The sequence below is a fragment of the Prionailurus viverrinus genome, chromosome F1 (assembly GCF_022837055.1).
Source record: "Prionailurus viverrinus isolate Anna chromosome F1, UM_Priviv_1.0, whole genome shotgun sequence".
Taxonomy (NCBI): Eukaryota; Metazoa; Chordata; class Mammalia; order Carnivora; family Felidae; genus Prionailurus; species Prionailurus viverrinus.
The window spans coordinates 44,647,716-44,674,191 of NC_062577.1; the positions used below are offsets into that span (position 1 = coordinate 44,647,716).

The 26,476-nt window shown below is 37.2% G+C and overlaps 1 pseudogene; it reads left to right on the forward strand.

Moving 5' to 3' along the window:
- Positions 1 to 558: 558 nt before the first annotated feature.
- On the forward strand, positions 559 to 25,907 carry LOC125155066 (heterogeneous nuclear ribonucleoprotein D-like; annotated as a pseudogene).
- Positions 25,908 to 26,476: the final 569 nt, after the last annotated feature.

The window sequence follows — 26,476 nt, forward strand, 5'->3', positions numbered from 1 at the left end:
ACATCCAGTTGAATCCAGCCCAAACTGCAGAGCCACAGAATTATGAGAAAAAATATTGTTGGTGTGTTAAGCCTCTGGTTTTTGAGAGGTGTGTGTGTGTGTGTGTGTGTGTGTGTACAATTATAGACTGAATAGAAATAGTGCCTTGAAATGGAGCACTGTCATAACAAAAACCTAAAATACTGCTTTGTCTTTGTGACCATCAGCAGCAGGAGAGGCTGGTACTAGAGGAGGAACAGCAGGGAGAGGCCTAATGTCAAGCCTGGAGGAACAGCAAACAAACTGCTACTTTGTCTGTAAAAGTGGTGAGGAAACTGCTGTGGAGGATGGGATACTGGGGACCCAAGTGTGTAGAGACAGAACAACTGGCCAACATGAAAGTTCCCGGAAAGACAGTAACTGGACCTCAGGAGCTAGAGGATCTGGCTAAGGTCATGTTCTAGCCACATTTGCAAAATAGCTGCTGGTTTCTTTTAGCTGGGTAGGATAAGGTATGAGAACAAAGAGAAGAGATAAAAATGAATCATTCATGTTGCAAGGTCAATTTGGAGGGAAAAAATGGAGGCGTCACGACCAGCTGGTTTGGAAAATAAAGCTTTTCCATCTCAAGTCTCTGGGTCTGGCAAAGATTCTGAAGCAATAAGTGGCCTCAAGGTAAAGATCAAAGCAAAGATATAGTAGCAAAGGCTTTTCTAAAGATCTCAGAGAGATTTAAGCTGTGCCTAATAGATCTTATCAGCTTGACAAAAATGGAATTCAAAAAATCATATGAATATTGTTACATAGTTGCCTGACACCCCTAAGGTAGAGAGAAGTTTGTCATGAAATTAATGTGACTTTTGGGGCAGGGAGTAAGCCTTCCAAAATGTCATAGGAAATTCACAAAGTTATTTAAATAAGGGTACTATTAAAAACCCTGCCAGCTTGGACTGAGAAGCAGGGGCTGAGGAAATTCGAAATTAAATGAGGTCTCTTGGCCCCATTTCTGAAACAGACACCGCAGGAGGGTTGCTTTGCTGCAAACATGAACCATTTCTTTTGAAAAAGGATGGACAGTCTAAAGGGTAGAGCCAAGAACTACAGAGAAAGCCAGGCTAAGAAAGTGCTCCTAGGGAGCAAAACTGGGGCCTAAATCAGAGACCATTCCCTGCTGTTAGGATAAGAAAACCGGAGACATGTGCCTGACTTTCACAATTTCTCTGAACAAGCTCTTCCTCTCTATTGTTTTAAATGGGAGCACACATTTGTTTTCTATTGCTGCATTATAAATTACCACAAACCATCGCCTTAACAGAACGTAAATTTATTATCTCACAATGTCTATGGGTTAGGAGTCTGGGTACCAACAACTTGCCACGTTCCCTGTTCAGAGTCTCACCAGGCTCAATTCCAGGTGTTGAGCAGACCGCAGACCCATCATCTCTTCCGAGACTCAGGTAACTCTTCCAAGATTACTGTTGGCAGAATTCAGTTTCTGGTTGCAGGACGAAGGACCTCAACTACTAGAGAACACCTATCATTCCCTGCCACACGGTTTTCTCTACGAACTGGTAGTGTGTTTCCTTCTAAATCAAAAGAAGCATGTCTCTGATGCTTCACCTTCTTTTAAAAGACTCACCTGTTCAGATCAGGCCCACTCAGGGTAATCACCCCTTTGATTAACTGAAAGTGAAGTGATCAGTAATCTAATCATATGAAAGACCATCATATTCTCTGGTCCCATCCCCACAGAAAGAGAAACAACTATTCAGGGCATGTACACTAGGAGGAGGAATCTGGGGGGCATCTTAGAATTCTGCCTACCATGGAGTGTAACCATTTGGAAACAGTATGCAGGCTGGGTAACTTGTCTTTTTGCTTCAGAGAACTTTGAAAGAAGAGGACGTACATTGTGTACATCCAGACTTGATATGCTCACAAAATAATGGATTACGATCCTGAATCCATGATTAGATAAGACTTGGGGGACCTTATAAGTGAGTATACATTAAATGGGAAGGGTTATGAGTCATTTGGGTCCAGTGACACAATGTGATGGAATGTTAAAGTAATACCCATACCCATGCATCACTGTTCTCTATATCCATGTACTTATGAGGTTTCCTTTCCATTTACATTGAATTAGTCTTGCTTTCCCCGACATATCAGCAAATATCATGCAGACACTTTAAAAGTGTTTGTGCTTCCCGCTAAAAAATCAAAGAACTATAAACCCATGTTGAACTCTTAATAGTAGGTTCATTTTCCATAGTGATGTGGATTAGTGAGTCTGAATCAAGTACTTCATTTGTATTTGAAGATTAAGCAAATGATAAAAAATGTAGGAAATGGGAGATTTGTTTCTTTCTGTTGGAAAAGGAAATTACAAATATTTTTAAAGAGATGCTAGAAGAACCTTGTACTAATTAGATTGGAATTGGAGGATTCTAATGTCTGTCTATGGTTTTTAATACCCACATACAGGTAGGTAAGTGGGTGGGTTGATAGATAAGAGAGATATAAACACATGTTTGCTGAGGATACTTAGAAGCAATGACAGCCTGGGAGAAATGAAAATCTCAATACCCAGATGTTTTCTAAATACCATACCCTAGTTATAGGAAGCAAAGCTTCTTAGAGAAATTGAAGATCCCAGAGGTGGAGCAGAGAAAGTATAAGATTATCATGGAATATCTTAGTATGAAAGGAATAAAAAACTACCAAAGATTGATGCAGATAGATCTAAAGATTACAGAAGACTGCTTGAATTTCTCATTGTAAAAAAATGGCAAATAGCTATCCTACTTATATCCTATGCTAAAAAACATGAACTCCCATGATAGAAAAATACCACATGTAAAATACTAATTGGGCAAAGAAAAAGTCTCAACAATATGATTGATCCTCAACATTTCAAAAGGCAAACTCTGATAATGTGGACTATTACACATGTTTGTTTTCAGCACCTTTTCTAAAATGTATTTTTGGTCATAAGAATAATACATTAAAGAAAGTTTGTTATCTCTTTCAAATAAAATGTGAATGTGAATATATTACCTGTTTTTCTCAGAAATTATTTCAATATTTGATCTCCATGATAATAACAGTGCTGTTCAAAGCATCTCACATACAATAATTAAACCTCAACACTTACCCTATTTATTAATATTATTATTTCCTCAACTGTAAAGATGAGGAAAGTGAAACACAGTAACTTTCTCAAAACCATGCAGTTAGTTAATGGTACAGCTGGGATATAAGCCAAGGCAATCTCACTCCTGATGTTAGATTCTTACCCATCACACTGTTCAGACTTTAATTGTGATAATAATGGAATAATATCTTCCCCAAATACCCATTGCCAGATACCTTTCCCCTAGATAAGGAAATACTTACACCTTTTAAAAATGAAGTGTACCAGAATCCTCATTTATTTATCATGACCCGATTTGCTTCTCTGGCTATTATGCATTTGGGGAATCCATTAAAGCTACTCTCTCATCTCAGTCAGTAAATAACTAAGTCAGTAAATAAATAAATACCTCCTAATAAGGTAACTTCTGTTGTTCATCCATTACATAAACTATTATTAACTGAACTTTTTCATGTCCCAAATCTGATTCTGTCAAGGGATGTTTTCATTAAGTGAAATCATCGCCTTGGTAACAATATTTATAAACCCCATACTTCAAAACAAGCTAAATCATATTTTTTAATTGTGTGTTTAATTCCATCAAATGTTGAAACTTCTAAAGACATTTAGAATGCAGAATGCAGTTTAAATTTCTCTCAAACAAAAACAGCTTTAAAATAATCCACTTAAACTAAATATTCTGAATACATACTGCTTGATGTTGATGTTCGCATCACAGAAACAGCCACAAGGTATATAGTCATGTATATAATACATGTACATCAACACATATATAAACAGTATATACACAGAGGTAGTATATAACTGTCAGTGTGAGTTAAAATAACAAGTGAACATCAGCCAGCATTGTATATTTAATTTGGAAGCTTTTTAGATATGCACTTAAAGTGATTGAAAGGATTCACAAGATTCTTACATGCTCTCAAATACATTTTTCTAGCAAATAATTATCCTCTGAAAATGTTATCATAGGGTTCAAGCTCATGTATTATTTAAAAAGCAATCTTGTAACTCATTCAACTGTTCATAGGTAAAAATCTATTAGATAACAGTAGCAGAGGCACAGAATTCTTCCCCGCACCCCCAGGAAAACCAGATAACCAACATGGTCTTTAGAAGACCATGCTTACTCTAATAATAATAAAAACTGTCTATGAAAAATAAATAAATGACAGTTATCACTATCCCTAATGTTATAATAATATTTAAATTTATTTTTGATAGATCAAAACAAAATGTTTATCACTAAATACATTTTTGTTATTGAATTATAAAAGAATAATCTAAAAACTCCAAATAGCACCCACACATATCTCATTAATAAATCATATTCCTTTTCAATTTAAGTTTACTTCTGCTGAGGATAGTTTTCCATTTTCATTGTCTGAAATTTTTGAAACTATAGGGACATAACAAAATTAAAATAAAAAATAAGACTACCTATAGATTAAAAGTGAACAGCACTCATTTTTTTAATCATAGTTGACACCTAATGTTACGTTAGTTTCAGGTGTTCAGCACGATGATTCCACAAGTCTATAGGTTATGCTATGCTCAGATCGTAGCTACCATCTGTCTCCATACACTATTGCAATACCGTTGACTATATTCCTGATGAACAGTAATCATTGTAATAATTGTGTATATATATATATATATATGTGTGTGTGTGTGTGTGTGTGTGTGTGTGTGTGTGTGTGTGTTCAGAGAGTTTGTGTGTGCATGCACGTCTTCAGACCAAGATCTATAGAATTTATTCTCTTGTTTTTGAGATTTAAGAATATATCACTGGCGGGGTGCCTGGGTGGCTCAGTGGGTTAAGCGTCTGACTTGAGCTCAGGTCATGAGCTCACAGTTCATGAGTTTGAGCCCCATGTCTGGCTCTGTGCTGACAGCTTGGAGCCTGCTTCAGATTCTGGGTCTCCCTCTCTCTCTGCCCCTCCCCTGCTAATGCTCTGTCTCTCTGTCTCTCTCAAAAATAAACAAACATTAAAAAACAAAAGAATATATCACATAGTGAGAATGAGTCTCTTTTGAGAGATACTCAACTAGAAAATCTACATAAAATACAAAAGAAAATATAACAAAAACAGTGTTTGAAGACACAGGTAAATTGATGAGGCAATTCGACTTTAGCAGAAAAAAAATCCCAGACATGAGAAATCTCTCAAAAAGGAGGCCATCATACTGCATCAATATTGTCTTACAGGATATTTGCTGATTCCAGGCAAATCGGAAGTTGTAGGTGTGGCTGGGCACAGCACTGACAGTTTTACATTAGTTGAACAGAAAAAAAAAAAATAGAGACTTAAAGGCTGAGGACTCTAGTGAAACAAAAATGGAGAACTGAGGTCAAAAATGTACCAGATGTTCTACCAAAATTATTATGGAATTTTCAAGCAGTATAGAGTGGAGACTAAAATGCAAGGCAGAGATTTTCTGTAAATTATCATAGTTTTCTGAAGCCCTGAGGTGTTGAGAAGACAAGTTTTATTCTTATCTTGCCATGCTGGTGGGTCCCTGATAAATACAACAACTTATGAAACTGCTGGGCGGGTGAGACCACAATGTAAAATGCAAGCAGGAGTAAATAGAAAGTGTCTAAAACTGGAAATTGGGTTAAACTCAGCTCAATCCCTGCATTACCCATTTTGCAAAGAAAAGAGTGATCTCTCTCTAGAGGCATTTACATCATCTAGAATTAAAAAATTTTTTTTTGTCACAACGTCTGGCTTTTAATAAAAATTTTGCCAAGCAAACTAAGCACGACACAAATGAGGGTAACAAAAAATGTCAACATAAGTTTACCTACAGATGATACATATATTAAAATTATCAAAGACTTTTAAGGTTCTATGCTTAATAAGTTCTAGTTAACAAAAAATAAGATTGACAAAATAGATAAAAATTTAGAGCACTTCTCCAAAGAATTGGCATCCATAAAAGAGTCAAAGATAATTTCTGGAAGTGAAAAATACAATAACAAAAGTTAAGAATGCAGTAGATGGGTTTTAAATTTTCATCCTAAAGTGCTGACTGTCAATCAAAAGGGTCATATTCCACTAAAATATTTTTCAAAGTCAAAGTAAAATAATATTTTTGAGCACACAAAAACCATGTGAGCATTTGCATTAAAGAACTATTATAATAGCTTGTAATATAAAATATAAAAATAAATAAAAGCAAGATGTGTAATAATCCTACATTGAACACTATAAAACTTAACTGAGAGAAATTAAAGATGACATAATAAATGAAGGGATACCCCATGAGATAAATTAGAGTCAGTATTGTAAAGATGTCACTTCACCTCAAATTCTATGTATAGATTCATCAAAATTACAATTGAAAGTACAGTATTTTTAAGTTGAAATGATATTTTTTAAATGTATATGCCAACATGAATAACCTACAACAGCTAGAAAGAACAAACTGGAAGAAGAACCAAACTGGAGAACTTACACTATCGGGTATCATAACATTATAAAGTTACACTGGTTAGAATACAGTGATACCGGCAGATAAATAGAACACAGGAAAAAAATAGATAATCTGGAGACAGACTTTTTTTTAAAGATTTTTTTAAGTTTATCTATTTATTTTGAGAGAGAGAGAGAGAGAGACTGAGGAGAGGAGGGGCAGAGAGTGAGGGAAAGAGAATCCCAAGCAGGCTCCACACTGTCAGGGTGGAGCCTTACATGGGGCGTGAATTCTCTGTGAGATCATGACCTAAACCAAAATCAAGATTCAGACACTTAACTGGCTGAACCACCCAGATGCCCATGGAGACAGATTTTTATCTGAATTATAAAAAGGAGCCACTTAATTGCTACAGGGAAAAAAATAGTCTTTTTAATAAATGATGCAATGTCAATTGGAGATTGATATATATATATATGTACATATATATATATACATGTACATATATATATATATCAACTGATTATATATCACATAATATTAACTTTAGATGGATTGTAAATCTAAATGTGAAAGTTAAGACAACGAAGTTTATAAAAGAACACAGAGGAGGATATATTTATGACCTTAGGAGTAAATAAAGATTTTAAATTAGGAAACACAAATTACTCAATATAAAGGGTAAAAAAGGAATTGATAAACTGGGCTATAATAACATAGTTAAATAGTAACATATAATATATATTCCTTACATATTAATAACAAAAAGACAAACACAATGGAAAAATAGGTGAATGACTTGAATACTCATTTCAAAAAAGAGGATATTTGAAAAACAGATAAACATATGGAAAATTGTTCAACTTATTGGTAATCAAGGAAATAGAAATGAAACCACAGCAAAATATTGCTCAAACCGACCAAAGTTGCTAAAAAAGCAAAATATGGAGCAAGTATAACCCTTATTTACTGATGGTAAAATTTTAACCTGATACACATCTTTGGAAAATTATTTGGCTATAACTACTGAAACTAAGTAGACAACACATTCCTACACATACACATAACAGAAATACAAAAACTTGTCCAATGAAACACTGACGTTTTATTATCATAAAGACTGAAATATAATCAACATCTGGATGGTTACTAAAATAAAATGGATGCTTATAACATGATACACAAGAGTACCACAGAGCGAGCAATGAGAATGAATGAACCATTGCCATGTAACAGGAATGGATCTCACAAACATAACACTGAGGGGGTAAAAAGTTAAGATATGTAAACGTGTCCTGCATTATCTAATTTATTTTAAAAATGCAACACTATCTATGGTGGGTGAGGTAGGGATGTCAGTGTTACTTTGGGGTGAAAGAGTGACGGGGATGCAAGACCAGTTTCTTGGATTCTGCCAATCAATGCATTTTAGATCACATACACCTCCATCTACATTTTAAAATCACATTTTTAATATACAAAACGTTTTTTAAATGAGGCAAATAGAAACATCATGAATCTATAGACAGATAAACAGAATTTGGTTACAATTGAGTCTTGGTTGTATGAGCACGTTCACTATGTGGAAAATCATACAACTTATGCATTATGACATACACATTTTCCTATAAGTAAGTTTTACTAGAATGAATTTCTTTTTTTTTTTTAAATTTTTTTTTTTTTCAACGTTTATTTTTATTTTTGGGACAGAGAGAGACAGAGCATGAACGGGGGAGGGGCAGAGCGAGAGGGAGACACAGAATCGGAAACAGGCTCCAGGCTCTGAGCCATCAGCCCAGAGCCCGAAGCGGGGCTCGAACTCCCGGACCGCGAGATCGTGACCTGGCTGAAGTCGGACGCTCAACCGACTGCGCCACCCAGGCGCCCCTAGAATGAATTTCTAAAATAATGTCTTATGCTTATCTTGAAAGGAAGAAGTACTAAATAAAAACTGCTAGAGTTATTTTGTTGACAGGAAAAAAATTATATTTTCCTCTTCACATCACAATTTTCTTCAGGATGTACTCTAGATACATTAAAGGAATAAATATAAAATAAAATTATTTAATTAATTAATTTTTTTTGAGAGAGAGAAAAAGAGCGAGCATGAGCGGGGCAAGAGACAGAGAAGAAGAGAGACAGAGAATCCCAAGCAGGCTCCATGCTGTCAGGACAGTCCAGCATAGGGCTCGATCTCACAAACCATGAGTTCATGACTTGAGCTGAAATCAAGAGTTGGACACTTCACCAAGTGAGCCCATAAAATATTTTTTTTAAATGTATGACAGTATTTATAGACCCTTAATATAATATTTCTGTGTGTAAATTTGAAAATGAAATTATCTATGGAAAATAGTAAATATACATAAAATTATAAATACTAAAAAGATGTATAATCTGAGGAAAGCAATAGAAGTACAATAAAATATTTGGATTTCAATATATTGATATTCACAGAAAAAAATCAATAAAAACCTCTGTGAAGTAAAATACTTTTTATCACTCATATTACTCACTGGAAGAATATTTCATGAGGTCACCCGGTGGCTCAGTCAGTTGAGTGTCTGACTTTGGCTCAGACAGTGCAGAGCCTGCTTTGGATTCTCTGTCTCCCTCACTCTCTGTCCTTCCCCCCTCATGCTCTCTCTCTCTCAAAAATAAACATTAAAAAAAGAGTATTTTGTGGATAACGTTACAAAGTAATTATTTAACCATCAAATATTTTTTTAGCACCTAGGTATGGTGGACGCCATGGCATGGATTAGATATAAAGTGATGAGCAATTTATCAAAGAATTTAGATTCTAATAAAGACATTAATAATATAAACAGCTAAATAAACACATAACTAACATTGTAAAAATGACTGGAAGGAAAAGGAGGCAACATTTAACAGAGACTTATAGGGTTTACACTGGGCTTCCCGTCGTCTTCTCCTCTCACTCTTTCCTCTGACTCTACTTCCCTTTTAGACCAACTTTTCAATGTGGAGTGTCTTAGGGTTTAGTCCTAGAAATTCTTCTCTTACTATTACACTCAAACTATGATTTGTCTGGAATCAATGATAATTCTACCACTGGACTAATCCTATGACTTCTAATGGCATATATACCTTGATGACTCCACAATTTATTCTCTGGTTCAAATATTTCCCCAAACTATATACAGTAAAACCTTGGTTTGTGAGCATAATTTGTTCCAGAAATGTGCTTGTAATCCAAAGCACTTGTATATCAAAGCAAATTTCCCCATAAGAAATAATGGAAATTCAGATGATTTGTTCCACAACCCAAAAATATTCATATAAAAATGATTACAATACTGTAATATAACACAAAATAATAAAGAAAATACAAAATATAAGGGCACCTGGGTGGCAGTGGCAGTTAAACTTCTGACTCGCTCAGGTCATGATCTCGCGGTCTGTGAGTTTAAACCCCACATCAGCATCTGTGCTGACAGCTCAGAGCCTGGTGCTTGCTTTGGATTCTGTGTCTCTCTCTCTGCTCCTTCCCCACTCATGCTCTCTCAAAAATAAACATTAATTTTTTTTAATAAAGAATAAAAACAAAATACAAAATATAAAGAAAATTAAACAAATTCACCTGCACTAACCTTTGAAAACCTTCGTGGCTAGTGTGAGGGAGACAAGAGAGAGGAGGGTAATTGTATAGGACGACTTTCACTATCACTAATGGAATCACTGCTATCTATCGGTCCAATGGAATCTTTTTCTTTTTGTGCAACTTTAACAAGGAATCTACCCAATGACCTAGAATGAAGCAAAGCATTCCTAAGCTTACTCTTGCATGGAAAAGTAAAGGACTATCCATAGGTGCTTTGAAGTGATAAAAAATACACTAGAGCCATTTGTGGACACATTCCAACGTTCTGAAAAATCATTGGTTTCTGCCAAACACCACAGTCTGAGACTGAGCATTCAAGCATGGGAGATGATCACCCACAATCCTGAAGTGAGTGACTGAGACAGAGAAGAACCATTGGCTCAGTTGTGATCATGTGACACTTGCTATCACATACTATTTGTATTGCAAGACATTGCTCATTTATCAAGTTGAAATTTATTAGAAATGTTTGCTTATCTTGTGGAATACTCATAGAACAAATTACTCGCAATCCAAGGCTTTACTGTATATCCTTCCACTAAGTACACATGTCCAAAATGGAAATCTTGATATTCCATACCCAACATGATCCATCCCCAAATTCTTACTTCATTATATGTCAATCCTATTCATGCAATTGCTTAAGCCAAAAACCCTATAAGCATCCTGACTGCTCTTTCTCATACTCCAGATAAAAACAGAAGAATATCCTGTGGTGTCTGGGTGGCTCACTTGGCTAAGCATCCAATCAAGCCCCACATCAGGTTCTGCACTGACAGCATGGGGCCTGCTTGGGATTCTCTCTCTCTCCTCTCTCTCTGCCCCTCCTCCCCCCCCCCCACTGTCTCTCAAAATAAATAAATGTTAAAAAAAAAAAAAGAAAAGCAGACGAATATCCTGTCCTCTGCCTTCAGAATATATCCCATGTCTGATCATTTATCAACAACTGTACTGTTGATAAATGTCTGACTTCGGCTCAGACAGTGCAGAGCCTGCTTTGGATTCTCTGTCTCCCTCACTCTCTGTCCTTCCCCTCTCATGCTCTCTCTCTCTCAAAAATAATCCAAGCCACCACCATCACATATACAACTATGCAATAGCCCCCATATTGGTATCCCTTATTTATATTCTATAGTATATTCCCCTTATAATCATTTCTCCATACATCAGTCTCAAAAATCATTTCAAAACACAGATCTGATGGTGTCTCTTCACTGCTTACAATCCTCCAAAGTTCATACTTCACATAAAATTGGTAATCTTTACTATTTTCCAAAATGCCCTACATGATCTGGCCACAACACTCTTTTCAGGAATCATTTTCTACTGTTCTCTCCCAGATGAAAATGTTCCAGCCACACAGGCACCTTGCTCTTGGTACTGAGCATATGCTATCTTTTAACAACAACAATTAATTCCTTCTAGAGAAGGTTTGTATATTTGTATTTGCCTCATTTAGAATAGGTTCTATGTGTAAGCATTCACTAAACATTTCGTATTGGCGATGTTGCATGGAACACATTCTTTTGAGTCAGTTCCTGTGTATCCAATATCAGTTTACAAAATTTCTATTTTCCTTCTATATTCAGACAGTATCTTCCCAAAGAGAATAATTAACTCAGACTTCTTTCTGAAGGTTGACAATTTTCTTGAAAGTCTCATATATTCTTTTTCTAAACTATATCAGATTCTAGAATTCTATTATTAGGAAATGCTTTAGTTAAAAAAAAAAGGAGAGGGGAATTGCTTTAGGAGAATAGTCACCCAAATTAATAATATGGAGTTAGTTTGTGTACATTCAGAAAGGAAAAAAAACAATCACACTTAAGTCCATATTACACACCATGTTTCAGAAAGGCAATGCAGTTAAGAATTCAACAGCCCTCATGACATTAAAAGGAAATGTTCACACAATTACTGACTTTATGGTTCTTAGTTTTTTCCTGAGGGAAAGTCAATAAAGGAATAAAGGAAATATACTTTTAACTATATTGGCTTTATATGAACATTTTGTTTATTTTAATTGCTAATATTGTTTAAACATACATTTCTTTTATCTTAAAGCACCATTATCAGCATCCTATTGTTGATGAAATAATGGATTGGTTCCATTTAATTCTCTCAAATTGGCTAATAAATGAATAATAAATTAAGTTACTGCTCCTTTATAGTTTCCCGCCTTCTCTCACGTATTTTCTTCTGTGGTCTGTATCTACTTTCTTCCACTGATAAGATTCATAGTCATCATTCTCCCTGATCCTGAGATAGATTCTTCATTGTTAACATATTAAGATTAACATATTAACGTTGGTCTCCTCCTCAATTGTTCACAAATGTGGAACTAACTACTAGATGCCCAATCTTTCTCTCCCTGATCAACAAGATACCATCTGGATAAAAGAATTTTGTATTTGCAAAAGCATAGGGATTAGAGATAGTGGCTTGTAATCCCTTTTACCTGCCCAATATGCTTCAGCCAGTTTCTGCAGAATACCTCCATCCCTTTTCTTATTCCTGTGTACCTTGTGGGCTACATGTTTTATCCCTCAAAGAGCACTATAGAAACGAGGAAGCTAAAAGAGAAGGAAAGGGTGAAGCTATACCTGCAGGCCACAAAGGAAGAAGAAGAGGAGATTAGAGTCAGAAAGAAAAGGAAGGGTATCTGCTTTGTTCTTGCTAGTCCAATATTTGGTAACAGACCTGTGCTCTAGTTCTGTCTTACCCTTTCTCTTCACTTTACAGCAAAATTACTAGAATGTGTTTCTTTGTGTCAGACAAGTTGACTGTTTCCCTCAGTTAACACTGAAGTTTCTCCTTCTTCCTCCAGTTACTGGCCATATCTGAATAACCTCCTCTCCCACCTCCCTAAATCTGATATCAACAAATTCTGGCAAGGAACCAAGTTTATTTGTTATAACTCTATTTGATCTTAGACTCTTATTACCAGGCCCCTTAGACTCTTATCACCAGGCCCCTCCCTCAGGGGTCTAAACTCAAACTCTATCTCCTGTAATTCCCACTAGTATATAGATAAAGCTCCCACTCCCACATTGTCCCCACTTTGGGTTGTGTTTGTTTACTTATAGGCAAACATAAGATTGGCACTCTCTATCACAAAGCTACTTGGACAACAATGGAGCTGAATATTAAGCTGACTAATGATATCAATTCTCAAACCCACCAAGTCCACTATGAAAATGTAAGCATCCTGATCTGGGAGGACTAGGAGACTGAGACATGAGTTTGAGAAAGCCAAGTATATGCACTAAAAAAAACCCTTGAAATCCTAGGCCTACTTCATTCACAGGACCTTCAGAAGTAGCCTACTTCTTTATCTTTCAAGACAACATGCTTCACTCAGGTTTGACTCTGCCTCACCTCCTAGCCATAAGATCAACAATTAGGACTGTCACTACACAACCTGACAAAGAAAGGGCAATGTCAGCTAAAGGAGGAATGATACTATCTCTTCAGTGATCTGGAGGACTTAGTCCACACATACTGATGGGGGAGGAGTGGATCTGGTAAGAATTTGAACAAAAGGTCAGAACACAGAGTTGGCAAATGTTATCAATATGGTAGCAACCTCCTGGATTTAGAGAGTAACAACATCAACCTACCAATTGACTATAATTTTAGGAAAGTGCCTTACAGACACTTTCGGTGAGTAGGGTACTGGCATTATTAGGAAAAAAGTGGTATATGTTTTTGGTATGTCAGAGCTGATGGTAGGATACATTATCATAAATTTGACCATTTGAGCAGCACAGGGCATGACATAAAGGAGACAATAATGATGTTTAACTATCAGAGGCAAATTGTTTGCAATTATTATAAAGAATATCAAATTCTGAGTAGCAAACAGGTGAACAAATCCTTAGAAATCCTTGGGGATGGTCAAGAGACCATGAATTCCCTTGAGATAAAACATATAAGTAACCAAAAAAGGTACTGTTTAATCTACACAAAAGAATAGAGCCTGGACAATTCATAGCTACCTCGGTTTAAAGTCACAAACTATGTCAATTCAGATCTGAACCAGTTTTTTTTTTATATGAAATTTATTGACAAATTGGTTTCCATACAACACCCAGTGCTCATCCCAAAAGGTGCCCTCCTCAATACCCATCACCCACCCTCCCCTCCCTCCCACCCCCCATCAACCCTCAGTTTGTCCTCAGTTTTTAACAGTATCTTATGCTTTGGCTCTCTCCCACTCTAACCTCTTTTTTTTTTTTCTTCCCCTCCCCCATGGGTTCCTGTTAAGGTTCTCAGATTCCACATAAGAGTGAAACCATATGGTGTCTGTCTTTCTCTGTATGGCTTATTTCACTTAGCATCACACTCTCCAGTTCCATCCTCGTTGCTACAAAAGGCCATATTTCATTTTTTCTCATTGCCATGTAATATTCCATTGTGTATATAAACCACAATTTCTTTATCCATTCATCAGTTGATGGACATTTAGGCTCTTTCCATAATTTGGCTATTGTTGAGAGTGCTGCTATGAACATTGGGGTACAAGTGGCCCTATGCATCAGTACTCCCGTATCCCTTGGATAAATTCCTAGCAGTGCTATTGCTGGGTCATATGGTAGGTCTATTTTTAATTTTCTGAGGAACCTCCACACTGCTTTCCAGAGCGGCTGCACCAATTTGCATTCCCACCAACAGTGCAAGAGGGTTCCCGTTTCTCCACATCCTCTCCAGCATCTATAGTCTCCTGATTTGTTCATTTTGGCCACTCTGACTGGCGTGAGGTAATACCTGAGTGTGGTTTTGATTTGTATTTCCCTGATAAGGAGCGACGCTGAACATCTTTTCATGTGCCTGTTGGCCATCGGGATGTCTTCTTTAGAGAAGTGTCTATTCATGTTTTCTGCCCATTTCTTCACTGGGTTATTTGTTTTTCGGGTGTGGAGTTTGGTGAGCTGTTTATAGATTCTAGATACTAGCCCTTTGTCCGATATGTCATTTGCAAATATCTTTTCCCATTCCGTTGGTTGCCTTTTAGTTTTGTTGGTTGTTTCCTTTGCTGTGCAGAAGCTTTTTATCTTCATAAAGTCCCAGTAATTCACTTTTGCTTTTAATTCCCTTGCCTTTGGGGATGTGTCAAGTAAGAGATTGCTACGGCTGAGGTCAGAGAGGTCTTTTCCTGCTTTCTCCTCTAAGGTTTTGATGGTTTCCTGTCTCACATTTAGGTCTTTTATCCATTTTGAGTTTATTTTTGTGAATGGTGTGAGAAAGTGGGCTAGTTTCAACCTTCTGCATGTTGCTGTCCAGTTCTCCCAGCACCATTTGTTAAAGAGACTGTCTTTTTTCCATTAGATGTTCTTTCCTGCTTTGTCAAAGATGAGTTGGCCATACGTTTGTGGGTCTAGTTCTGGGGTTTCTATTCTATTCCATGGGTCTATGTGTCTGTTTTTGTGCCAATACCATGCTGGCTTGATGATGACAGCTTTGTAGTAGAGGCTAAAGTCTGGGATTGTGATGCCTCCTGCTTTGGTCTTCTTCTTCAAAATTCCTTTGGCTATTCGGGGACTTTTGTGGTTCCATATGAATTTTAGGATTGCTTGTTCTAGTTTCGAGAAGAATGCTGGTGCAATTTTGATTGGGAATGCATTGAATGTGTAGATAGCTTTGGGTAGTATTGACATTTTGACAATATTTATTCTTCCAATCCATGAGCAGGGAATGTCTTTCCATTTCTTTAAATCTTCTTCAATTTCCTTCATAAGCTTTCTATAGTTTTCAGCATACAGATCCTTTACATCTTTGGTTAGATTTATTCCTAGGTATTTGATGCTTCTTGGTGCCATTGTGAATGGGATCAGTTTCTTTGTCTTTCTGTTGCTTCATTGTTAGTGTATAAGAATGCAACTGATTTCTGTACATTGATTTTGTATCCTGCAACTTTGCTGAATTCCTGTATCAGTTCTAGCAGACTTTTGGTGGAGTCTATCGGATTTTCCATGTATAATATCATGTCATCTGCAAAAAGCGAAAGCTTGACTTCATCTTTGCCAATTTGGATGCCTTTGATTTCCTTTTGTTGTCTGATTGCTGATGCTAGAACTTCCAGCACTATGTTAAACAGCAGCGTGAGAGTGGGCATCCCTGTCGTGTTCCTGATCTCAGGGAAAAAGCTCTCAGTTTTTCCCCGTTGAGGATGATGTTAGCTGTGGGCTTTTCATAAATGGCTTTTATGATCTTTAAGTATGTTCCTTCTATCCCGACTTTCTCAAGGGTTTTTATTAAGAAAGGGTGCTGGATTTTGTCAAAGGCCTTTTCTGCATCGATTGACAGGATCATATGGTTCTTCTCTTTTTTTTTGTTAATGTGATGTATCACGTTGATTGATTTGCGAATGTTGAACCAGCCCTGCATCCCAGGAATGAATCCCACTTGATCATGGTGAATACTTCTTTTTATATGCTGTTGAATTCGATTTGCTAGTTTCTTATTGGGAATTTTTGCATCCATATTCATCAGGGATATTGGCCTGTAGTTCTCTTTTTTTTACTGGGTCTCTGTCTGGTTTAGGAATCAAAGTAATACTGGCTTCATAGAATGAGTCTGGCAGTTTTCCTTCCCTTTCTATTTCTTGGAATAGCTTGAGAAGGATAGGTATTATCTCTGCTTTAAACGTCTGGTAGAACTCCCCTGGGAAGCCATCTGGTCCTGGACTCTTATTTGTTGGGAGATTTTTGATAACCGATTCAATTTCTTCGCTGGTTATGGGTCTGTTCAAGCTTTCTATTTCCTCCTGATTGAGTTTTGGAAGAGTGTGGGTGTTCAGGAATTTGTCCATTTCTTCCAGGTTGTCCAATTTGTTGGCATATAATTTTTCATAGTATTCCCTGATAATTGTTTGTATCTCTGAGGGATGGGTTGTAATAATTCCATTTTCATTCATGATTTTATCTATTTGGGTCATCTCCCTTTTCTTTTTGAGAAGCCTGGCTAGAGGTTTGTCAATTTTGTTTATTTTTTCAAAAAACCAACTCTTGGTTTCGTTGATCTGTTCTACAGTTTTTTTAGTTTCTATATTGTTTATTTCTGCTCTGATCTTTATTATTTCTCTTCTTCTGCTGGGCTTAGGCTGCCTTTGCTGTTCTGCTTCTAGTTCCTTTAGGTGTGCTGTTAGATTTTGTATTTGGGATTTTTCTTGTTTCTTGAGATAGGCCTGGATTGCAATGTATTTTCCTCTCAGGACTGCCTTTGCTGCGTCCCAAAGCGTTTGGATTGTTGTATTTTCATTTTCGTTTGTTTCCATATATTTTTTAATTTCTTCTCTAATTGCCTGGTTGACCCACTCATTCGTTAGTAGGGTGTTCTTTAACCTCCATGCTTTTGGAGGTTTTCCAGACTTTTTTCTGTGGTTGATTTCAAGCTTCATAGCATTGTGGTCTGAAAGTATGCATGGTATAATTTCAATTCTGGTAAACTTATGAAGGGCTGTTTTGTGACCCAGTATATGATCTATCTTGGAGAATGTTCCATGTGCACTCGAGAAGAAAGTATATTCTGTTGCTTTGGGATGCAGAGTTCTAAATATATCTGTCAAGTCCATCTGATCCAATGTCTCATTCAGGGCCCTTGTTTCTTTATTGACCATGTGTCTAGATGATCTATCCATTTCTGTAAGTGGGGTGTTAAAGTCCCCTGCAATTACCACATTCTTATCAATAAGGTTGCTTATATTTATGAGTAATTGTTTTATATATTTGGGGGCTCCGGTGTTCGGTGCATAGACATTTATAATTGTTAGCTCTTCCTGATGGATAGACCCTGTAACTATTATATAATGTCCTTCTTCATCTCTTGTTACAGCCTTTAATTTAAAGTCTAGTTTGTCTGATATAAGTATGGCTACTCCAGCTTTCTTTTGGCTTCCAGTCGCATGATAAATAGTTCTCCATCCCCTCACTCTCAACCTAAAGGTGTCCTCAGGTCTAAAATGAGTCTCTTGTAGACAGCAAATAGATGGGTCTTGTTTTTTTATCCATTCTGATACCCTATGTCTTTTGGTTGGCGCATTTAATCCATTTACACTCAGTGTGATTATAGAAAGATACGGGTTTAGAGTCACTGTGATGTCTGTATGATTTATGCTTGTAGTGATGTCTCTGGGACTTTGTCTCACAGGGTCCCCCTTAGCATGTCTTGTAGGGCTGGTTTAGTGGTGACAAATTCCTTCAGTTTTTGTTTGTTTGGGAAGACCTTTATCTCTCCTTCTATTCTAAATGACAGACGTGCTGGATAAAGGATTCTCGGCTGCATATTTTTTCTGTCTAGCACCCTGAAAATCTCGTGCCAATTCTTTCTGGCCTGCCAAGTTTCAAAAGAGAGATCAGTCACGAGTCTTATAGGTCTCCCTTTATATGTGAGGGCACGTTTACCCCTGGCTGCTTTCAGAATTTTCTCTTTATCCTTGTATTTTGCCAGTTTCACTATGATATGTCGTGCAGAAGATCGATTCAAGTTACGTCTGAAGGGAGTTCTCTGTGCCTCTTGGATTTCAATGCTTTTTTCCTTCCCCAGTTCAGGGAAGTTCTCAGCTATTATTTCTTCAAGTACCCCTTCAGCACCTTTCCCTCTCTCTTCCTCCTCTGGGATACCAATTATGCGTATATTATTTCTTTTTAGTGTATCACTTAGTTCTCTAATTTTCCCCTCATACTCCTGGATTTTTTTTATCTCTCTTTTTCTCAGCTTCCTCTTTTTCCATAACTTTATCTTCTAGTTCACCTATTCTCTCCTCTGCCTCTTCAAGCCGAGCTGTGGTGGTTTCCATTTTGTTATGCATTTCGTTTAAAGCATTTTTCAGCTCCTCGTGACTGTTCCTTAGTCCCTTGATCTCTGTAGCAAGAGATTCTCTGCTGTCCTGTATACTGTTTTCAAGCCCAGCGATTAATTTTATGACTATTATTCTAAATTCACTTTCTGTTATATTATTTAAATCCTTTTTGATCAGCTCATTAGCTGTTGTTATTTCCTGGAGATTCTTCTGAGGGGAATTCTTCTGCTTGGTCATTTTGGATAGTCCCTGGCGTGGTGAAGACCTACAGGGCACTTCCCCTGTGCTGTGGTGTATAACTGGAGTTGGTGGGCGGGGCCGCAGTCAGACCTGATGTCTGCCCCCAGCCCACCGCTGGGGCCACAGTCAGACTGGGGTGTGCCTTCTCTTCCCCTCTCCTAGGGGCGGGATTCACTGTGGGGTGGTGTGGCTCGTCTGGGCTACTTGCACCCTGCCAGGCTTGTGATGCTGGGGATCTGGCGTATTAGCTGGGGTGGGTAGGCAAGGTGCATGGGGCAGGAGGGGCAGGCTTAGATCGCTTCTCCTTAGGTGATCCACTTCAGGAGGGGCCCTGTGGCAGCGGGAGGGAGTCAGATCCGCTGCCGGAGGTTTGGCTCTGCAGAAGTGCAGAGTTGGGTGTTTGCTCCGAGCGAGCAAGTTCCCTGGCAGGAACCGGTTCCCTTTGGGATTTTGGCTGGGGGATGGGCGGGGGAGATGGCGCTGGCGAGCGCCTTTGTTCCCCACCAAACTGAGGTCTGTTGTCAGGGGGCTCAGCAGCTCTCCCTCCCTTTGTCCTCCAGCCTTCCCGCTTTCCGAGCAGAGCTGTTAACTTATGACCTCCCAGACGCTAAGTCGCGCTTATTGTGGGAACACAGTCCGTCAGGCCCCTCCGCTTTTGCCAGCCAGACTCGGGGGCTCTGCTTGGCTGGCGAGCCACCCCTCCGCCCCGGCTCCCTCCCGCCAGTCCGTGGAGCGCGCACCGCCTCGCCGCCCTTCCTACCCTCTTCCGTGGGCCTCTGGTCTGCGTTTGGCTCCGGCGACTCCGTTCTGCTAATCCTCTGGCCGTTTTCTGGGTTATTTAGGCAGGTGTAGATGGAATCTAAGTGATCAGCAGGACTTGCGGTGAGCCCAGCGTCCTCCTAAGCCGCCATCTTCCCAGAATTCCCTGAACCAGTTTTCACAACTTAAACTGACTGACTAAAGAAGTAACCAGGAGTCCAGGAGAAGGAACAGACAAAACTATGGCAATTATACACTGTAATGTATCCCTCAGTTCTCCCCCCAAGGACTTATGGCTATTTACTAGAATGACTTTACTCACAAAATGGGACCCCCAAACTTTTCAAAGAATTTTGGCTTTGACAATATAAAGACTCTGGTCCCTACAAAAAAAAGCTTCCATGAAGTAGTATAACAACTGTGCAAAAAAACATAAAAAGCCATAACTGCTGCCCCAATCACTTTTTTCTCTTTGTTCAAGGAATCACCAATCTGATTCTCAGAAATTAATGCTTTGGTTACAAAATGAGGGAAGGGAGGCAAGAACTGTGGAGATTTTTAACCTTGCTTATAAACCAAGGAGTTATCCTGACACAATTTCATAGATGTTAGCAAGAAACATTAGACTTCTGAGTCAGAGACAAAGAACTCTGTTACTCAAGGCACAATAGATACCTTAACCTTCCTGTTACCATCAGTTCCTTCCACCTACCATCCCCCCAGGCAATATGAAAAGGCCCATCTGATGTCCTGAATGTAGAGGTTTTGTATTATATCTGAGGAACCTCAAGCTTAGAAAGCTCCAATGTCTTAAACTGGGGTGTTTGCAAGCCGGCCTAACTATTGCCATGGAAAGACAAATTATATAGTAAAGAAATCCTTGTGCCCTCTGCCCTGGAGTGAGATACTATCTCTGTCTTCCAATGATGTTTGCTGTATAAACATCCTTGAAAAGATAGTTCAAACAACACAACTTAATAGAAGTCATTCAAGTATGAAACAGATCTAGGCAGAATTATCTCCTAATAATAACCAACCCTCATTTCTATATCAAATCACTAGAATTTTCCCATACATGTATACTGTCTGCCACTCTGATTCTGATTTGACTGACAGGGCCGAAACCAAATCAGTTTGAAATGTTTTATGTGGCATTTAACTAAAGCTACTACCAATACGACCTTAACAGCAAAATGATAACAACTTGTACTATTGATTCAACCTTGTAGCCCATACTCTCAGCTGAATAAACCCTATAAACCATCAGCATTTAGCTTAGAAAGCCAGGTGGCATTCTCCCTAAGTGTCTGTATTGACCTTTCTACTTGGTCTGAAACATCAATTCAGAAACAGCAGGCTGTATTAAAGATCTCCCAGACTCCACCTTGGACAAAAAGTAAGACAATTCAACCAATTGAGCCTGACCTGTCTGGATGTCTTCCATGATTTTAAATACTTAAAGGATTCTTATGACTAATCCTAAGGTGCAAATCACTATTTTTTCAGGAGGATGAAATTTAATGCCTAGTTCCCCATACAAGAAATACAATCTCAACGATACACAAAATGATACACAAGGTACTTCTGGAAAGAAAGGGGTACTTACCATGTTGTGGACCCCCCAAGTGGGACTACTTTCATTCTCAGTCATTTCATGGAGTGGAAATGTCACCTTGCTATTGGCATGAACAAACAGGACAGACTAGAATGACTTTCTTCGAGAAGTTTCTCCAAAAACAGATGAGACTCAACAATTCCAAGTGAACTAGGAAGGAACCAAAAGGTCTACCAGCTGGCTGGGGTGCACTTTGGCCACACTATCAACCTGTGCCCTGCAGGTCAAACTTGAGGAACCCCAAAAAACTTTTGGGTTTTGTTGCAGTTATTGCAATGTTACCATTCCCATAGGAGACTAAAACATTTTTATTTCTAAAATAATTATAAAAGGTTAATCCTTAGAATCTTGTAGCTTTTAAATATAACTGAAGTGCTAAACATACTTTTTATGTCCATCACATGTAGCAAAATGGCAGTAGACTACCAAAAATTCACATATGAATTAGTCTGCTTATGAAGTAATATGTTACAATTAACATAAATACTTATTTTTCTACATATATTAGGGAGTAATTAAAATGACAACTTGGGCAATATTAGAGCTCTGACTTAATTGAGGGATGTTTGGCTGATTACAAACAGTGTATTCATTTTATAAAAATGAAATTCTAATTAGTGTTGGCTTCCTGTCAAAATCAGTAATTAACAAAGTTGTCAAAGTCAATCCTATTATTCATCTTGATAATGAAATTATTTAAACATCAAACATGAATGTTCTATTAGCTTGAGGAGTATAATTGTTGTTAACATTGCTCATAGGGCTTAATAAACATATCACATCAGCTACACTATCTACCTAAATACCTGTACACAGATGCTTATGATTAAGAACTTGTGAAGCTTTGTAAGATTAAGTATGTGACTGAGATTGTGTTACAAATAATGTTTTTCTTGAGTTGGTACATGTGACATGAGAAAATATGGCTCTATTTTTCTGCAAGTGAACCAGAATGTGTTTTTATGATCTGCAAAACTAACCTGCATTTATTTAAACTGTTCAATTTTATGACTTTGGCATATCCATGAAACCATTATCCATTACTAAACATATCCATCAATGCTGAAAGGTTCCTCCTGCGTATTTAATTCCTCCTTCCAGCCCTTCCCCATCTAGACCCTGTTTCCAGGCAACCACTAATCTGTTTTTATTTCTTATCATATATTTGATTTAATTTAATATGAATTCAAACACAGAGTATGATTTTTGTCAGGATTCTTTCACATTTTGAGATTCACCCCTATTGTGTTTTGTACTAGTAAATAATTATTTTTTGTTGCTAAGTAGTATTCCAATGTATAGCTATATCATAGTTTGTTGATGCGTTCAACTTTTTTGGACATTTGGGTTATTTTAAGGTTTTACTATTACAAAGATACTATGAATGGTCATGCACAAGTCTGTGTATTGGGACATATGTTTTTATTTGGTTTGGATAAATACCTAGAAATACACAGATGATGGTAGATCTATCTATGTTTTACATTAATTTTTTTTCAAACTTCTAAACTTTTTTCCTAAATGAGAAAACTTGTACCATTTTACATTCCTACCCACAGGATATAAAAGTTTCAGTTCCTGCATATCATTGCAAATGGTTGGTATGATCAGGTTTTTTTTGTCCATTTAAAAAAATAATTTTTAATGTTTATTCATTTTTGACAGAGAGAGACAGAGTGCGAGCAGGCAAGGGGCAGAGAGAGAGGAAGACACAGAATCCGAAGCAGGCTCCAAGCTCTGAGCTGTCAGCATAGAGCCTGATGTGGGGCTTGAACCCACAAACTGTGAGATCATGACCTGAGCCGAAGTCAGTTGTTTAACTGACTGAGCCACCCAGGCACCCCAATTTTTCTATTTTTACTACTCAAATGTGTAGGTAGTGGTATTATATTGTAGTTTTAATTTACATTCCCCTAATGACTAATGATTTTGAACACTTTTCATGGACTTGGTTGCCATCTGTGATTTTCTTTGGTGAGTTATCTGCTAGAAATATTTTGTTCATTTTTTTATTGATACACCATTTTTTATTACTGAGTTTTGAGAATTATAATTTTGTATAGAAGTCTTTTATCAGATATGTGATTTTCAAATATTTTCTCCCATTCTTTATCTTTTAATTCCCTTAATAGTATCTTTTTAAAGACATTCTTATTTTTTAATAAGTTCAATATACATATATATATTTATATATATAATAAATCATACTTTGGCATACACATAGGATACATAGTTCTTATCTAATTTTTATTTTTAGAAATCTAAAAATGTGTAGCTTATTTTCATGTTGATGATACATTTTGAGTTATTTTTATTATACTGTTCAATGTATGCATTTAAGACTCTTTTTATGCATACTAATATATAAATGTCCCAACACTTTTGTTTTAAAAGATTATTCTTCCTATATATTCTTTCTCTGTGTACATTATATCTCTCTCTCTGTATATAAACATATACATATATACACATACATCTCTGAACTGTCTGCTTTCTTTCATTCATCTGTTAATCTTTTTATCTATCTTTATGTTAGTTCCACATTGACATGGGATATAGAGGTTTATAACGAGTCTTAAAATCAGACATTGTGCATTCTCAAATTTTTTTTTTTTGCTAAGTCTTTTTGCCTACATTAGGATATCTGAATTTTCAAATAATATTTGAAATCAACTTACCACACTTTCTTTCTACTGTAAATGGTTTATTTTAAATTTTGAGGGTACTTACTGTTAAGTATATTGTTTTTAAATCTAGAAACCGTATTCTCAACTACAAGTCCTAGTACTTTTTTTATTGTTGTTAAATTCCATTGAAGTTTTTACTTAGCCAAGGGTGTATTCTGTAAATAAAAACTATTTTACTTCTTCTTACTTTATTCTTAGCCAGAATGCTTTTATTTTTATTTTTTTCTTACTGCATTTGCTAGCCCTTCCAATTCAGTATGAAATACAAGCGATGAAAGCAGACATTCTTCCTTTTTCCCTGACCTTTAAAGTATTTAGTCTTAATCATTACACATGATATTAGCATTAAGTTTTTCACAGAAGCCCTTTGTCAAACTTCCTTTAAGGAAGTTCCCTTTTATTTCTATTTGTTGAGAGTTATTAGGAATGGCTTTTAGATTTGCCTATTTTCTATGTTGTTGGACTTACACTCATAAAATTGCTAATTACAGCCCCCTTATTAACATTTTACTCTCTGTACAACCTGTAGTGATGTAACCTTCTCATTTCTCGTATTTGTCATGCGTGTTTTCCTTTTCTCATCAGTCTCGCCAGAGATCTGTCAATATTACTGATCCCCTGAAAGAACCAACTTTTCTCTTCCGCTATTTTAGAGCCAGCAGCATCCCAGGCTCCACCCCCGCTGCTGCTGCCACTGGGACTGCACACCAGCACCCTGGCGGACAGCGCCGCCTCAGTGCAGGACATGAAAAAGTATAGCAACATAGAGAAAAACAAAATCAACGTGCAAAAATCAGCAGGATGAAAGTAAAATGTTTATTGGAGGCTTGAACTGGGATAGAAACAAGAAAGATCTATCTTTCCTCAATCTGAGGATGTTGTAGGCTGTACAATTAAAACAGACCCAGTGACTGGAAGATCAAGAAGATTTGGATATGTGCTTTTCAAAGATGCTGCCAGCATTGATAAGGTTTTGGCACTGAAGGACCACAAACTGGATGACAGACCAGTTTGATAGACATCCAAAATGCCAAAGCTTTAAAAGGAAAAGAACCCCCCATCAGGGTTTTTGTGAGTGGATTGAGCCCAGATACTTCTGAAGAAAAAATTAAAGAATATTTTGAAGCCTTTAGAGAGACTGAAAATATTGAATTCCCATGGATACAAAAACACATGAGACAAGACGATTTTGTTTTATCGTGTGTACAGAGTCAGTAAAGACATCATTAGAAAGCAGACACCATCAAATTGGTTCTGGGAAGTGGATCAAAGTTGCACAACCCAAAGAGGTATATAGGCAGCAACAACAACAAAAAGGAGGAAGTGGTGCGGCAGCTGGAGCTGCACCTGCAGGAGGAGTGGTACCAGGCATCATGGATGAGGTAAGCACCACAACTGGAACCAAGGATTTAGTAACTATTATGATCAAGGATATGGAAATTACAATAGTGCCTATGGTGGTGATCAAACCTATTGTGGCTACGGCAGCCATGCTTATACTGGATATAACTATGACAACTATGGACATAAATGGACAGGGATATGCAGACCACAGTGGCCAACAGAGCACATATGGCAAGGCCTCTGGACAGCATGGCAATCACCAAGACAATTACCATCCATACTAAAGGAGGACATTGAAGAAAATGGCAGGGGGTTGCTAAAGTTAACCCATCTTGTAAGACAGCATTGAAGATTGGTCATCTGTTGATCTGAGATCAGTTGTACAAGACACAACTCTGTCCAAATATATACAGCCACCAATTAGCTTTCTTTGTTTATACGTTGTCTTTTGCTGTTATAACTGGATGTAGATTTGTGTTTATATGAATTTTATTTGTAGGATTTCATGTTAAACCTCAAGTAAATGCTTCCTTATGTGAAATAAATAAAAATAAAAGAACCAACATCTGGTTACTGTAATTTTTCCTATTACTTTTCTGCTTTCTGTTTAATAATATCCATGCTCATTTTTATTATTGTATTTCTCCTCCTTTCTTTGGGTTTAATTTATTCTTCATTTTCTAGGTTGTTTTTGTTTTTCTTTTTATTTAAATGAATGTTGTGGTTCTTGATTTGAGACCTTTCTTCTTTTCTTATATAGGTGCTTACTGTTATAAATCATCTCCTAAATATTGCTTTAGTGGAATCCCACAAATTTGGATAAATAGCGTTTTCAGTTTTATACAGTTAAACA